At 46.7% G+C, this 16777-nt stretch overlaps 1 protein-coding gene across 3 annotated transcripts in view; it reads right to left on the bottom strand.

Moving 5' to 3' along the window:
* BCL2L14 (BCL2 like 14) overlaps positions 1 to 14482 on the bottom strand; it is a 59121-nt gene extending 44639 nt beyond the window's left edge. The window contains exons 1-2 of one of the 3 annotated variants that reach the window (XM_045002197.1): positions 14357 to 14376; positions 13261 to 13318 (exon numbers count right to left, since the gene is read on the bottom strand). The gene's annotated coding sequence lies outside the window, so the exon portion shown is untranslated. Of the gene's footprint in view, positions 1 to 13260; positions 13319 to 14356 lie in introns of all 3 variants that reach the window. The other 2 variants (XM_045002196.1, XM_045002199.1) reach the window with 2 other exon arrangements.
* Between the last annotated feature and the right edge of the window lie 2295 nt (positions 14483 to 16777).

Raw genomic sequence — 16777 nt, 5'->3', positions numbered from 1 at the left:
ATATGACCGCACCACTGCTACCAGGATGGTACAGTGCTTGGATGAGATCAGCTTTTAGATGAAGCTGAACCCAAGCAAGACAGAGGAGATGCTGGTGGTCAGAGGAAAGTATTTTGCAGAGCTTGTGGCCAGGGTGCAGTTGCTGTTGGTTGAAGAGACACACCACAATTAGTCAATTCAGTCCATAGTCTAGGAATACTGATTCCTGGCTGACACTGAGCTCTCACATAGCAGCATCTGTGAGTGATGCTTTCCACCATCTTCAGTTGGCTAAGAAACTCTTCCTGGATGACAAAGCCTTGGCCTCAGTTATGCATGTCTGTCACCTCTTGGCTGGATTAAAACAATGCGATATACCTGGGTATGAAGTCTTGACACTTAAGAAATGCTAACTAGTACAGAACAACCCAGTGCATCTCCTCAGCAACACAGGCTACTGGGAACCTAAGTTCCCTCTAAGCTGTGCAGCCGCGCAGCCGCCTATTAAGTGCTGCACAGGCACTCAGGGCTGCAGTGGTGAACACCACTATGCTTCTCAAAACTGCCAGAAGCATTTTAAGGCCCATAAAACACTCTGGACCTTTGATTCTGCATCTCATCTGAAACACAGCTCCTCCAGCAGCTCCTCCTTACAAACCTGCTGAGGCATCAGCCCAATATTCCTTCAGAAGGTAGAATCACACCAGCCTCCCCTCCTACAGTACGGGAACATGTCTTACACTTCTCTCACCGTGTTATTGTGCCAGCCAAGCCTCGCAGAGCTGACAGGCTGGCCTGGCTGCACATTTCTAATTCTTTTAGGCTCTGGGTGATATTTTCAAAAACACCTATGTTACTTAGGAGCCTAGCTCCCATTTTCAGATGGGACTTAGGCATTCTGGAGCCTAATTCTTATTGACAGCAATAGGATATGGGTTGCTAAGGCACTCAAGCACTTTTGAAAATGTTACCCTATGTCTAAAACATTACACAACTTTGTGTCAACTGAAACAGACTTAACTATGCAAATTACTCAAGTGTGACTTAGGCCTGGTCTACAATAGGACTTTAATTCGAATTTAGCAGCATTAAATCGAATTAACCGCGCACCCGTCCACACCAGGAAGCCATTTAATTTGACATAGAGGGCTCTTTAGTTCGAATTCTGTACTCCTCCCCGACGAGGGGAGTAGCGCTAAATTCGACATGGCTATGTCGAATTAGGCTAGGTGTGGATGCAAATCGAACTTAGTAGCTCCGGGAGCTATCCCACAGTGCACCACTCTGACGCTCTGGACAGCAGTCCGAGCTTCGATGTTCTGACCAGCCACACAGGAAAAGCCCCGGGAAAATTTGAATTCCTTTTCCTGTCTGGACAGTTTGAATCTCATTTCGTGGTTGGACATCGGGGCGAGCTCAGCAGCACCGGCAGCGATGCAGAGCTCTCCAGCAGAGGAGTTCATGTAATCTCTGAATAGAAAGAGGGACCCAGCATAGACTGACGGGAAGTCTTGGATCTGATTGGTGTGTGGGGCGAGGAGTCTGTGCTTTCGGAGCTGCGCTCCAAAAAACGGAATGCAAAGACCTACGAGAAGGTCTCCAAAGCCATGAGAGACAGAGGATACAGGCGGGATGCAACGCAGCGCCACGTGAAAATCAAGGACCCCAGACAAGGCTACCAAAAAATCAAAGCGGCAAACGGACGCTACGGAGCCTGCCACCACTGCCCCACCAGTGACCATGGACTCTGACGATGGGACAGTGTCGACGGACAGCTCCTCGGCGATGTTCACGGACAGGGAAGATGAGGAAGGGTTTGTGGAGGACGAGGCAGGCGACAGCGCTTACAACGCTGGTTTCCCCGACAGCCAGGATCTCTTCATCACCGTCACGGAGATCCCCTACCAACCCTCCCCGGCCGTTAACCCGGACCCTGAATCAGGGGAAGGAGCAGTCGGTAAGTGCTTTAAACGTGTAAACTTTTATTCTTAATATAACAGGAAGCTGAAGTATGTGAAAAGGAGGTCTCTACATATATGGGGATAGAATAGAAATCCTCCTGGGAGATCTCCACGAAGCTCTCCTGGAGGTAATCGAAAAGCCTCCGCAGGAGGTTCCTGGGGAGAGCTGCCTTATTGGGTGCTCCGTGGTAGCACACTTTTCCACGCCAGGCTTTCATGAGGTACTCAGGGAGCATTGCCTCCCCGAGCACGGCTGCATAGGCCCTGGTTTGTGCTGGCTTTCACGCAGCATGCGCTCTCTATCTCCTTCAGTGACCCTCCTCAGGGCGATCTCGCTCAGCGACTCCTGCATCTAATTAGGGGAATTACTGTAATGTTACGCCTGGTCCAAAGTATGTTTAAAAAATCTCCGGACAGACGGCGTAGCAGAGACTCAGCACGCTGCTGCGTGACAAGCGTAACGGAAAGCCAAAGAATCAAATGGACGCTCATGGAGGGAGGGGGGACTGAGGACGCAAGTTATCCCACAGTTCCTGCAGTCTCCGAAAAGCATTTGCATTCTTGGCTGATCTCCCAATACCTGTACGGTCAAACACATTGTCCGCGGCGGTTCAGGGCATAGCTCGTCAATGTACCCCCCTCCCACACCTCCAGAAGGAAAAGGAAAAAAAATAGTCTCTTGACTCTTTTAAATGTCACCCTATGTGTACTGAATGCTGCTGGTAGACGCGATGCTGCGGCACTGTACTGTAGCATCCTTTTCCCCCCTCCGCCTCATGGGTGGCTGATGGTGCAGTAAGACTGATATCCGTCGTCATCATCATCAGCCTTGCTGTAGATGGTGTAGTGCAATACGACTGGTACCCGTCCTCATCATCAGCCCATAAGTAGACGGCCTGCTAACCGTCTTCATCATAGCAACAGGGGGCTGAGCTCCATCAGCCCCCGCCCTTCATGTGTAAAGAAAAGATTCTGTAATGCCTGGACTGTCATAGCAACAGGATGCTGTTTTCCTCTCCCACCACACTGCTTAATGTCCTGTCTGGACAATCATAGCAGCTGGAGGCTGCCTTCCCCTCATTTCATTTCAGTAACAAGTCACTGTTTCTTATTCCTGCATTCTTTATTACTTTAGCACACAAATCAGGGGACACTGCAACGGTAGCCCGGGAAGGCTGGGGGAGGAGGGAAGCAACAGGTGGGGTTGTTGCAGGAGCACCCCCTGTGAATGCCATGCAGCTCATCATTCCTGCATAATCTGACACGGAGCGGCTGTGCTCTCTGGTTCTCTGAAACACTGGATCTCTACTACACTAGCCCCATCTTCTATGCAGGACTGATTCTATTTTTAGATACCATAAAGGAGGGATTGACTCGGGGAGTCATTCCCAGTTTTGTCTTTTGCGCCCCCGGCTGATCTCGGCCAGGGGCACCTATGACAGCAGCAGAAGGTATAATGCAATACGGCTGGTAACCATCATCACCTTGCCAATTTACAATGGCATGGTAGATGGTACAATATGGCTGATAACCATCTGTGCTGTCATGCAAAAGCAAATGAATGCTGCTGTGTAGCTCTGCTGAATCGCCTCAGTCCGCGGCATCTAGTACACATACAGTGACAGTGACAAGAGGCAAAACAAGCTCCATGGTTGCCACGCTATGGCGTCTGCCAGGGTAATCCAAGGAAAACGGGCTCGAAATGATTGTCTGGCGTTGCTTTCCCGGAGGAAGGAATGAGTGACTACATGTACCCAGAACCACCCGCGACAATGAAATTTGCACCATCAGGCACTGGGATCTCAACCCGGAATTCCAAAGGTCGGGGGACACTGCGATGGGGTGGAACAGGGGCAGAGTTTATGCTTTCCGGATTGCCTGCTGCAGGAGTGCGGACGAGATAGGTGCTCTGCATGGTGTTGTTCACAGACACAGACTAGACTGTGTTCATTGTTCGCAGAAATGTATCTTTGCAAGGAATTCACTCCCTCTTTCCCATCACACAGCTTCGACTGTCTCCAGACCTGCCACAGCATCCCCCTCACAGAGGCTGGCAAAGATTAGGCGGCGAAAGAGAAAGACATGGGACGAGATGATCGCTGAAGTTATGGGGTGCTCCCGAGCCGAGGCGGACCAGCAGAGCCAGTGGAGGGAGACCCTCTCTGTGTACCAGCGCTCACACAGCGAACGGGAGGAGAGGTGGCGTGAGGAAGACAAGCAGGCGACTCAAACGCTGCTTGGACTAATGAGGGAGCAAACGGACACGCTCCGGCGCCTTGTGGATGTTCTGCAGGACCGCAGCCAGGAGGACAGAGCCCCCCCGCAGTGTATCTGCAACCGCCCTCCCCCGCCACAAAGTCCCATACCTCCCGTCACCCAAAGTAACCAGAAGGAGTGGCGCCAGGGGCCGTGAAAACTGTCACTGCACCCCAGCAGAGTGCTCAAGTACACAAAAGCTCTCATACCCTAATTTTTGAGAATTCCTTCCCTTCCTGACTCACCCTAGCCCCAATCCCAGTTTCATCCCCTGACTGTCTGGTTAATTATTAAAAATACTTTGCTGTTAATTACTGTTTCCATCATGCTTTTTTACACAGCGCTGCGTTTGAAGGGGTGGGTGGGGAAGGGGGTAGGGTATTGCATAGGACAGTCACCTTTAGCAGGGTACAGAGACGGGGGCAGGATCAGCAGCAGGTCACACACACCGTGCAGTCAGTAGGCACCCTGGTCGGTATGGGAGGTGGTTTGCAGGTTCTGTGTGGGTGGGGGGGTACGTGACTTTGTAGTGGGGGAGGGGGGTTACAGATCTCATGCAACGGTCCCTGTCCTGGACCACAGAGCCACACAGCAGAGGAATCTGTATCCGTCCTCCCCCGCCACAAGGCCACATAGCCCCCGCACACAGAGTCCCAAAAAGGAGGGATGGCAGGCTCTGTTGAAACAACCAGTCCGGCACTGCAGACCGCTCTGGGAGCAGGAGCCTGTCATTCCTCGAGTTTAGAGGTGGTCTTTACATCACCGCACACCCTACCCAGCACAGTCTGCGTCCCAGTTTCAACCCTTTAATGCAAAGTCATCAATAAAGAAACCTTTGTAAAGTTACAGTGGAACATGTATTTTATTTTTAAACGTGTGTTGGAAGTGGGGGAAGCGGGGTGGACGGGGTATGTAACTGCAGATGCTGGTCAACAGTAACTTGGTAAAGAAACAGGGGCAGGTTCAGCTTCTCTGTAAAGAAACTGAACAGTCACAGGTTTCAGAGTAGCAGCCGTGTTAGTCTGTATCCGCAAAAAAAACAGGAGTACTTAGTCTTTAAGGTGCCACAAGTACTCCTGTTTTTTTTGAACAGTCACAGGTCACGCTGCTCGCTGGTACTTGAAGAGTTCCTTGTCGCTGTACAAGGTGCCTGCATAGGGCTTCACGAGCCAGGGCATTAGCGGGTAGGCTGGGTCCCCGAGGATCACTATAGGCATCTGCACATCCCCAAGAGTTATTTTGTGGTCCGGGAAGAAACTACCTTCCTGCAGGCGTCTAAACAGAGCAGAGTTCCTGAAAACACGCGCGTCATGAACTTTGCCTGGCCACCCGACGTTGATGTTGGTAAAACATCCCCCATGGTCCACCAGTGCTCGCAGCACCATTGAAAAGTAGCCCGATTTCTCAGCAGCTGACTGTGGAAGAGGTGGACGATAAAGTGCGAGGAGTTGACAACGGCCATAACTGCCGCGGGCTCCGTGCTCGCAGTGCTGTGGTGCCCGTGCTGTCACTGAGCAGAAAAGTGCACGAACAGATTGCCCGCAGGCACTTTCGGGGAGGGAGGGAGGGAGGGCGTGATTGACGGTTCAATGATGACAGTTACCCAAAACCACCCTCGACACATTTTTTCCCCCAGCAGGCATTGGGGGGAAATCCCGGAATTCCAATGGGCAGCGGGGAGTGCGGGAACTGTGGGATAGCTTCCCACAGTGCACCGCTTCCAAATTCGACGCTGGCCCCGTTACTGTGGACTCACACAGTCGAATTAGTGTTTTTAGTGTGGATACACAAATTCGACTTCATAAGGTCGATTCCACAAATTCGACTTAAGTTGATTCGAAATATTCTTGTAGTGTAGACATACCCTTAGATAAAAAAATAGTGATAAGTGGCTAAGCTGCACTGAGGCAGGATAGAGCTGGATGCTACAGATGGGCAAATGGTCTTATCTTTACATTAGAAAAACGATATTGCCACAAGTTTGATTCAGGGCCAATAACTTGATCATGCTCAAGGATAGTGACATATTTTACCCTCTGTACAAAATTAGGAATGTATCCCAAGTGATAATTCACCATTTGCACAGGGAAACATCCTAATTTGTGGGTTGAGGGTGGGAACAAATCTGCAATGTGTGCCAGTCAGCTCTGAGCTAGAACTGGAGTGAGGTGGGGTGGAGGGAGATTTCTGAGATCACCAGGGGGTTCAAGTTGCTATAGATCCAGAGCTCACAGGCAGTGCACAAAGCATCCCATCCCTTTTCTACTCTCTGATTATTTTTCCAAGGGCGTCTAGTTATAACCTCACTTTGTAACTTTGATTCCAAAAGGCCTCTTTCTTTTCAGTCAAACTTTGGACACTTCATTGTGGTACAATGGGAGCTATAGCAAGGATTCCTTGAGGTGCTGCTTTGGCAAACTCTCAGCACCAGATGGCGCCACATTTGCATGAGCAATCTCATCAGCTTTCAGCAGACCTTGGGTTTGCCCCCTTTGGAGACCTGTTCAGAAAAGGAAAGCTCTGCTCACTCATGCTGAAAAAATGCACCATTTAATTGTGTGGCAGACAGCCACTGGATTTTCTTCTGATTCACCAAGGAAGCTTGAAGCTGACTGATGTACCAGATGAGCTGAGTTCCAGGATGTGGCTGGGCCCTGGAGGGCCAGCAGCTATGCAATTTTCTTCTCAAGACACACAGTCCTGGCAGTTATCATGCTTATGCCAGCAGCTGTGTTTCAAAGAGTTATTAGACAATTAAAGGCCATGCACCCAGAAAAGAATCTCTCTCTCTCTCTCTCTCCCACTTTATGCCACGCCAGCAACCTCTTTTCAACATAGATTCACAAGTTTCCCCGAAAGTTACATTCCTCCTTCCCACCCCAAATTCCACACATTACTCTCAAGCCATTTACCCCCACTCCTATACCATTGTTATTACTTGGCAATATGGCAGAAGAGGAGGGGAAGTAGGCAGGGCTGGTGCAACCATCTAGGCGTAGGGCGCTGGGATTTGGGGGGCACCATTTTCTTCAGAAGCGACCGCGGCAGCCGGATCTTCGGCTGCCCTGGTAGCCGCCGGCATTTAGGCGGAGGGAGCTGGGGCAGGGGAGCGCGGGGCAGGCCGCCTGCAGCAAGTAAGTGGGGGGGGCGGCACGCAGGGGAACTCCCCGCCCCAGCTCACCCCTGTCCCGCCTCCTCCCCGAGCACACCGTCGCTGCTTCACTTCTCCCACCTCCCAGGCTTGCGGTGCCTAAGCTGATTGGCGCCGCAAGCCTGGGAGGCGGGAGAAGTGAAGCAGTGACGGCGTGCTCAGGGAGGAGGCGGGGCAGGCGTGAGCTGCTTCATTTCTCCCGCCTCCCAGGCTTGCGGCACCAATCAGCTTAGGTGCCGCAAGCCTGGGAAGCAGGAGAAGTGAAGCAGCAACGGCGTGCTCCGGGTGCTCTTGCGTGGAGCAGGGGTGAGCTGGGGTAGGGGGGGTGCCTCAGGGCGGAGGGTGGGGAGCTGCCGCAAGGGGGGCACCTCAGGGCGAAGGGGGGTAGCTGCTGCCGGGGGGGGGCCTCAGGGCGGGGCGGGCGCAAGGTGGAAGTTACACCTAGGGCGCGAAACATCCTTGCACTGGTCCTGGAAGTAGGTAACTTTCATACTCATGTTAACTTGTGAGCTGGGGGACTGACATGTGACAAAGGTGTGGTAGCAGTAGTCCTCTGAAATGTTTTTAGCTAGAAAGGGTAGAATTATCAATAATGCAGAAAAGGCAGAAGTTTTCAATCAATATTTTGTTCTGCATTTGGCAAAAAACAGATGATTTGGGGATATCATTTGATACTAGTGGAATGGAAAGAATGGTATCTCAGGAGGTTGTTAAACTGCAGCTACTAAAGTTAGATATTTAAAAATCAGCATCCAAGAGTTTGTGAAGAGCTGTCTGAGAAGGTTGCTAGACCATCAATGTTGATTTTCAATAAGTCTTGAAGCACTGGGGAAGTTCCAAAGGACTAGAAGAAAGGGAATATGCAATATTTAAAAAGGGTAAATGGATGATGCGGGTAAATATAAGCCTGTCACTCTGACATCAATCCTGACTAAGAAAATAGAGAGGCTGACATGGGACTTGATTAATAAAGAATGAAAGGAGGGTAATATAATTAATGTCAATCAACACAGGCTTATGAAAAAATAGATTCTGTCAAACTAACTTGATTTTTTTTATGAGATTACAAGTTTGGTTGATAAAGTAAAAGTATTGATGTAATATACTTAGACTTCTATAAGGCATTTGGGCTTGATACCACATGACATTTTTATTTAAAAAAACCTAGAAAGGCACACTTTAAATGGATTAAAACTGGCTAATGGATAGGTCTCAAAATGTAATTGTAAAGAGAGAAATCATAATTGAACGGGTGTGTTTCTAGTGGGGTTCTGCAGGGATCAGTTCTTGGCCCTACACTATTTAACATTTTTATCAATAATGTGGAAGATAACGTGCAGATGACACAAAAATGGGGGGAGTGTAAAATAATGAAGAAAGGTCACTTCATACAGACTGATCTGGATCACTTGGTAAACCAGGTGGCAAGCAAACAATATATATTTTAATATGGCCAAATGGAAATGTATACATCTAGGAACAAAGAATGTAGGCCATAATTACAGGAGGTAAGACTATCCTGGGAAACAGTGATTATGAAAAAGATTTGGGAGTTATGGTGGATCATCAGCTGAACATGAACTCCCAGTGTGACACCGTGGCCAAAAGGGCTAATGCAATCCTTGGCTGCATAAACAGGGGAATCGTGCAAAGGAGTAGAATGGTTATTTTGCCTCTGTATTTGGCACCGGTGCAACCACTTCTGGAATACTGCATTCAGTTCTGGTTCTCTACAATTCAAGGAGTGATAAACGGGAGAGGGTTCAGAAAAGAGCCCCAAGCATGATTAAAGGATTAGAAAAAATGCCTTCAAGTGATAGACTCAAGGAGCTCAGTCTATTAACAAACAGAAGGTTAAGGGGTGACTTGATTACAGTCTACATGGAAAACAAAGATGTAATAGCAGGCGCTTCAGTCGAGCAGAGAACCAATCCAAAGGCTGAAAGCTGAAGCTAGACAAATGGAGGCTGGAAATAAGGTGCACATTTTTAACAGAGAGAAGCCATGTTGCTATGGCACAGTTTGCTTTTCCATAATCCTGTATGTAGCCATCCGAATGCCAAACCACTTGGACATTCCATTAACATCAGCTTTTTCTTCCTTTGCTTCCGACCCACCCTCCTTTCACTTGTCCTCAGGGTGACCAGACAGCAAGTGTGAAAAATCAGGATGTTTGTTCAGGATGACTTGCTACACCAGAATTTGCTCTGTGTGTGTGTGTGTGTGTGTGTGTACACGCACGCCAGGAACAAGCAGTCCAGGGGAACAAGAGTTCAGCGTGACGAACAGCATGGAGTGAAGAGAAAACTCAAATGACAGCAGGTGCTATCCAAGCTGCCCTTTTGCTCAGAGTGCATGTGAATGACGCTTCTTCACTGCTCGCTCAGGACATCAAGTTACTGGAAAAAATCATCCACTTTGGGAAACATGCACGTGTCACTGCTGAGTTAGAAGCTAGCAGTAGTGACACCAGAACATGTGAAAGAAAACAAGCTATACTTCTGTCTTTCATATGCTGAAGTTTGAACCTAAAATAGTGTCACCATGAAATTGTCCCATTTTTTTTTCTTTTGAAAACAGTCACCTTATTTGTGGCTTCTTTCTTGTACTGCACCGTTAAAAGGAGACACGTTTCCCCTTCCTGCTGCAGATCTGTGACACACTTGCGACAGCCTGTAGACAGCAGTCACCTACTGTGCTATCTCGCAGAGACTTTACCTCTGTTCTCTCTCCTTGGTTGTTCTGCTTACCTAAAATAAGCCACCGAGGTCAACAGCAGATGTTTTGCACTTTGTATACATAATCGTGGTGTAAGGTCTTTCAAAAGCATAAAGAAAGCAGCATTTCTGCAGACAATGCTGAATCTATGTTGAGCTGCACATTGGTCTTCATCGTGAGGTGGCTGCATTTCACTAGACAGTTTAATAAGCACTGCTTATAGATAAGTCAGCTTCTGTTTCCATTATAAGTCTCTAAATACTGGGGTTCATAATCTGGTCATAAAATCTTCACTAGTGAGTGAAACTTAGGCATGAATGAGTCCCTCTGAGCATGCTAAATGCAGAGGCTCAAACAAAATGTATACCTCAAAAACAAAAACAAAACAAAGCACCACAGTAAGAAGACACCCCCCACCCCCACCCCAAAAAGAAGAAGAAGAAGAAGCCAGCACAGCTAAACAGAGTAAAAGAGACAGTTAGATTCCCAAAGACATTCTTTAAAAATAGGAAGTCAAATCCTGCTGAGGAAAATAGAAAGAAGCATAAGCTCTGGCAAGTCAAGTGTAAAAGCATAATTAGGCAGGACAAAAACGAATTTGAAGAACAAGTGGCAAAATACACAAGAACTAATGTCAAAAAATAAAATAAAAATTATGTACATCAGAAACAGGAAGCCTGTCAAACAACTGGTGGGGCCACTGGATGATCGAGGTGCTAAAGGAGCACTCAAGGAAGACAAGGCTGTTGTGAAGAAGCTAAATGAATTCTTTGTATTGGTCTTCACTGAAAAGCATGTGAGGGAGATTCCCACACCTAAGCCGTTCTTTTTATGGCCCAGTCTGAGGTATCTATAGAGGAGGTTTTAGAAAAAAATCAATAAATTAAACAGTAATAAGTCACTAGGACCAGATGTTATTCATCCAAGAGTTCTGGTAAAGGAACTCAAATATGAAATTGCAGAACTGATAACTGTGATATGTAACCTATCACTTAAATCAGCCTCTGTACTAGATGACAGAGGATAGCTAATGTAACTCCAATTTAAAAAAAAAAAACACTCCAGAGGTGATCCTGGCAATTACAGGCCAGCAAGCCTAACTTCAGTACCAGGCAAATTGGTTGAAACTATAGTGAAGGACAGAATTATCAGACACATGGATGAATACAATATGTTGGAGAAGAGTCAACACTGCTTTTTTAAAAGGGAAATCATGCTTCACCAATCTATTAGAATTCTTTGAGGGGGTCAACAAGCATGTGGACAAGGCTGAGCCAGTTGCTGCACTGTATTTGGACTTTCAAAAAGCCCTTTGACATGGTACCACAGCAAAGGCTCTTAAGCAAAGTAAGCTGTCATAGAATCAAAGGTAAGGTCCTTTCATCGATCTGTAACTGGCTAAAAAATAGGAACCAAGGGTAGGAATAAATGGTCAGTTTTCACAGTGGAGAGAGGTAAATAGCAGGATCCCCAAAGAGTGGTACTAGGAACTGTGATGTTCAACCTATTAATAAATGATCTGGAAAAAGGAGTAAAACAGTGAGGTGGCCAAGCTTGCAGATGATACAAAAAATCACTCGTGATAGTTAAATCCAAAACTGACTGTGAAGAGTTACAAAAGAATCCCACACAACTGGGTGACTGGACAGCAAAATGGCAGATGAAATTCAATGTTGATAAGTGCAAAGTAATGTACACTGGAAAACAAACCCAACTATACATACAAAAGGATGGGGTCAAACTTAGTTGTTACTGCTCAAGAAAGAGATCCCGAGGTTGTTATGGATAGTTCTCTGAAAACAACTGCTTAATGTGCATTGGCAGTCAAAAAAGCTAACAGCTATTAGGAAAGAGATGGATAATAGGACAGAAAATATCATAATGCCACTACATAAATCCAAGGTACACCCACGCCTTGACTCCTGCATGTAGTTCTGGTCGCCCCATCTCAAAAAAAGATATATTAGAACTGAAAAAGGTACAGAGAAGGGTAACAGAGTGTCTCTTTCCAGCAGTGCTGTCATTTGCACCACACAAGCAGCTTCTAATGTTTTGCGGAGCGTGGAACAGCTTTAATCTGAGGTTAGATTTAAAAGACTGGGACTGTTCATCTTAGAAAAGAGATAACTAAAGGGGGATATAAAATCTTGAATGGTGTGGAGAAAGTGAATAAGGAAGTGTTATTTACTCCTTCACATAACATAAAAACCAGGGGTCACCCAATGAAATCAATAGGCAGCTGGTTTAAAACAAACATAAAGAAGTACTTCTTCACACAGTGCACAGTCAACCTGTGAAAATCATTGCCAGGGGATGTTGTGAAGGCCAAAAGTATAGCTGGGTTAAAAAAAAATCAGATAAGTTCATGGAGGATAGATTCATCAATGGCTATTAGCCAAGATGGTTAGGGATGCAACCCTATACTCTGGGTGTCCCATAGCCTCTCACAGCCAGAAGCTGTGAATGGATAACAGGGAACGGGTCACCCGATTATTGCTCTGTTCTGTTCATTCTTTCTAAAACATCTAGCATTGGCCATTGTCAGAAGATGGGATAGTGGTCTAGATGGACCATTCTTATGTTCTTAGAGTCACAGGCGCAGGCTTCCTCTGGGCCCCAAGGGTGCTCAACCCCCAGCTCTGCCCTAGGCCTCGCCCCCACTCAACCCTTTCCCCCAAGGCCCCACCCCTGCACCTTCCCGCTCAATTCCACCCCCTCCCCTGAGCGCACCCTGTCCCCGCTCCTCCCCACAGTGCCTCCTGCACGCTGCAGAACAGCTGACTATAGTGGGCAGGAGGCAATGGGAGGGAGGGGAAGGAGTTGATCGGTGTGGCTGCCAGTGGATGGGAAGCTCTGGGACGGAGGGGGGAGCTGGCTGCTGGTGGGTGCTAAGCACCCACTATTTTTTTTTCTGTGGGTGCTCCAGCTCTAGAACACACATGGAGTTGGTGCCTATGTTTAAAGTGACAAAGCAAACAAACAACCCCCACCCACAACCTAACCCTCCCCAACAAACTTCTGCCCATATCGCTAACACACTTGTTTTCAGAGGGATTTGCCACTTGTTTGTCTATAATATTGAATAATATGTTGCACCTAGGAAGCACCTTTTGAGATAAGATTGGTTTCTAAATGGTGAAAACAGACAAGTAGACTCTACTTTAAAAAGGCAGGTAACATGCATGTGCTACTTACTGGGCAAGTCATTTGTGATTTGGGATCCTCAATGTAACAATGCATCTGGCAGTTAAATCTACAGCATGAGATAGAAAAGAGATTTGCATTGGCAGATAGAAAGCCCCAAATGGGCATGGGTAGGCGTACATTATGAACAGAGCTGTTTGGGATGCATGGATGTCAGCAGGTGGAAGCTGTTTGTAGGCATAGACAGGCTGGGAATGTGTATGCATATTTAGAAAAAAATACAGATTTTTATTAATATTTTTGTTTAAAATGGTGATGTAGGAAGTTAGTTTTTTTGACCACTAAGGTTCTGTCATGTTTCAACATGTTTACCAGTTGTGTTTCTCCAGGAGGCATTCCTTTTGAAAAGGTCAAAGGGCAACAGCTGTTTTTATTTGGGGTTCCTTTTACTCAAGTAAATCTTTATGCTTTTCTCTCTTTCTTCTGCACAATGCTGGGAATTCTTGACTCCTAGGCACCAGATGGGTTAATACTGAAATGTCATAATGTTTCTTAATGAAATGGCTGATGCTGGCCAGGTGCTAGCCAGCTAGGAGCTCAATGCCAGTGCCTCCCCTGCCAGCTCCTCATTTTTGGATGGCAATCATGCAGCCCTAAACACCAGACTGTGGAAGCTAATTTACCATCCAAGGCATCTGCTTCTTGGCAGACTCCATGGGCATCTGCAGAAGTGGCTTTGAATAGCCTTTCCCTGTGTCACGTGGTTAGACACTTGGGGGCTAAGCAGGGGACCTGGCTCCGACAGCTCACTGATATCTCCTGGAAAGTGGCAAAAAGCATTTTCTTTGTAGATGACTGGCCGCACATCCCCATCTAGCCCACTGGACTGTTACTGCTGGGGAATCTGAGTAGAAACAGGCTGTTTCCCATTCCCCCACCCCATTCCCCCGACACAGGCTCAAGGCAGAACCCCCTATTGGGGACACCAAGACTAAGTGCTGTAGAAATGATTGTGGGTCACTAGCAGATGTTTATGGTTTCAGGTTGGTGGGGGAATAAGCAACATAACCTTAGAAGAAACAAAGCTGCTTGTGAGACTATGCCATATTCACTGGAACAAGGGAAAGAAAACATAACAAGTACATACCCACGAGAAGACAGGGAAACACAGCAAGGAGCAGGCAGTTGCAAAATGGCCACTATAGGCATGGAGCTATTTGGCCTCACCCAATTTAAAGGGCCAGACTAAGAAAGGCATGCTGGGACTGTGTTCCTATTAAAGAGTGCAGCCCTGCAGCGCTCAGAGTCAGTAGAGTAGGGACTAGATAGTAAGTGTGAAAAATCAGGCTAGGGAATGGGGGTAGAGACCAGTATGGCTGATTCACATAACGGGGCGGGTTTCCCTGAAAGCTACTGCTCCTGGAATCATTTGATTATAGGGAACTGTTTCTATTAAAAAAACATAAGTTTCTAGCCCTCAGGCTTGTAGACAAAAGCTTGAAAATGGGATTTCTAAAGACTCAAATCACAGAAGGCAAATAATAAGAACTTTAAATCTCATGATATTTCAGCACTTAAGACTGACAATGCTTAGGAAATCCCCAAAGAAGGGGCTGCTTCTCTGCTGTACATCCCAATACTCTAACACAATGTGGCTTTCATGCAAAATAAGTTGGCTAACATTTTCCATAGCACCTTTTCTTCCCCCTAGACTCCAGAGTGCTTTACATACCACCGATACAATAGATGCAAAAAGCCACAGGAATGCAACTAGTGCTGGGGTGGAGAGCTAAAGTCAACAGGTACATTGCATGCTGAAAGGCTATAGCAAACTAGTACATGGCATGCTGAACAATGGTGAAGGAGGGGAAATTCTAGTTAAAAACACTGAGACCAGCCTTTCATATGAAGTGCTACCGGAGAGGTGTGGGCTTGGGGCTTCTGAGAAATTAGGCCACTAAAGGTCTGTCTACTCTGTGGGCACTTTGCTTTCTTAGCTCTCTTGCTTTAGTGACAGCAATGTTCTATAGGCAGAACCATTTCAATAGAAGGTATAACATTTTTTTTCAAGGAATAACCATGGCTCTGCCAACTATCAGAAAGTTCAAGTTTTCTTAATAGCCCTGCTGATCTGACCTCACAGTTGCTGCTCATTCTGAGGGACATCACTCAGTGTAGTCCCAAAGTTAACAATGATCCACATAGGTGTGGTGTCCCCTTTTTATTGCTGAAAATTGTTTACCTCAGAAATAATTATGAAACTGAAGTTAAAGAGAGAATCATTTCCACTAAAGGGATGAACCGCAGAGCATTTTAAGACTCTTGCATTTCTAACGTATGTCCCTTCTTTTGGGCCTTTGCCATATGCTGCAGCCCGCATTTACACCCTGGCAGGCCAAGCAGCACACTTCTAAGGTTTATGAGATGGGCCAGTTTAAAAATCAGGGAGGGCACTCGAGGCTGTTTACCATTTCTGGTGTCAAATGTGAGGCAAAGGGGTTTTTTTAGTTCCTCTTAGGGCAGCATAGACTGATATCAGTATGAAGATACGTCTGTAGGGCTGACCCTAGATGTTAGCTGATTTTCCCTGCTCTCATTATGTTGACTCCTATGTCTCTACTTAAAAGCAGCACCACTGGTGAGACAAAATGTAAGTTCCTCCACCCCCCATTTAAAACCAAATGCTTCACCTGGAATACCAAGGGATTCCTGTGTAGTCACTTGGCCCTCCTTTGTAGGTTCTCTGTTAGTTCCTTGTAAGTTGGCCTCCCATTACTGCAAGAAACATTGTGATCCTTTGCTGAAGAAGGGATGAAAGGTATGGAAAGATCTATGTGAAGGGCTCTGGAAGGGAAATTGGGTTAGTTACTGGCTAAAACAATATAAGCCAGTTTTAAACCAATTTCATTGCATCCACACAGGGAGTGGCACCCATTTAAATCCATTTCAAGACTGATTTGACTGATGCAGTTTTGAGGCATAAACAAGGCCTAATTGTGAAAAAATCACAAGTGATTCTATTTTGCACTACACTACAATTATGTGGGAGGCTACTCCTTAACCCAAGATTAGCTGATTATGTCCTGACAGGACCTATTAAAGATCCACATATCAATAGAAACTCTTTGACTCATTGTATTATTGCTCTGCCAAGGATCTGATAGTGCTTTTCAAAAATTAGAAACTATGGGATGGGGGAATCAGTATCACCACCATTTCATACCCTGTTAAATGGACAGCTAAAGCAGTGTTGCCAGCTCTTGTGATATTTATTGTTTTTTTCTTAAAGCTCCAGCTCTTAGAGTCATGTGAATATGTGAGACTCACAGCTTTCCTTTAAAAAAAACCCCAAGTAATTTTCAATCCTAATGTCTGCATGGAAAAACACCTTGAAAATGTGATTCATGTACATCCCAAAGGGCTTGGAAATCAGAAGGCAAATCAAAAGAACCCCCCACCCTCCCCTCCGGACCTCTTCATCGGGCCCCTGCCCCGTGGACCCGACCGGCCCCCCCGCCCCTTCTCTGCCAGCCGGCTGCACAATCTGCAGCCGGTCTGTTTCCAAACC

Source organism: Mauremys mutica, chromosome 1, assembly GCF_020497125.1.
Source record: "Mauremys mutica isolate MM-2020 ecotype Southern chromosome 1, ASM2049712v1, whole genome shotgun sequence".
Lineage (NCBI taxonomy): Eukaryota > Metazoa > Chordata > Testudines > Geoemydidae > Mauremys > Mauremys mutica.
The sequence above is the reverse complement of the archived record's forward strand: the minus strand, read 5'-3'. Positions and strand labels throughout refer to the sequence as shown.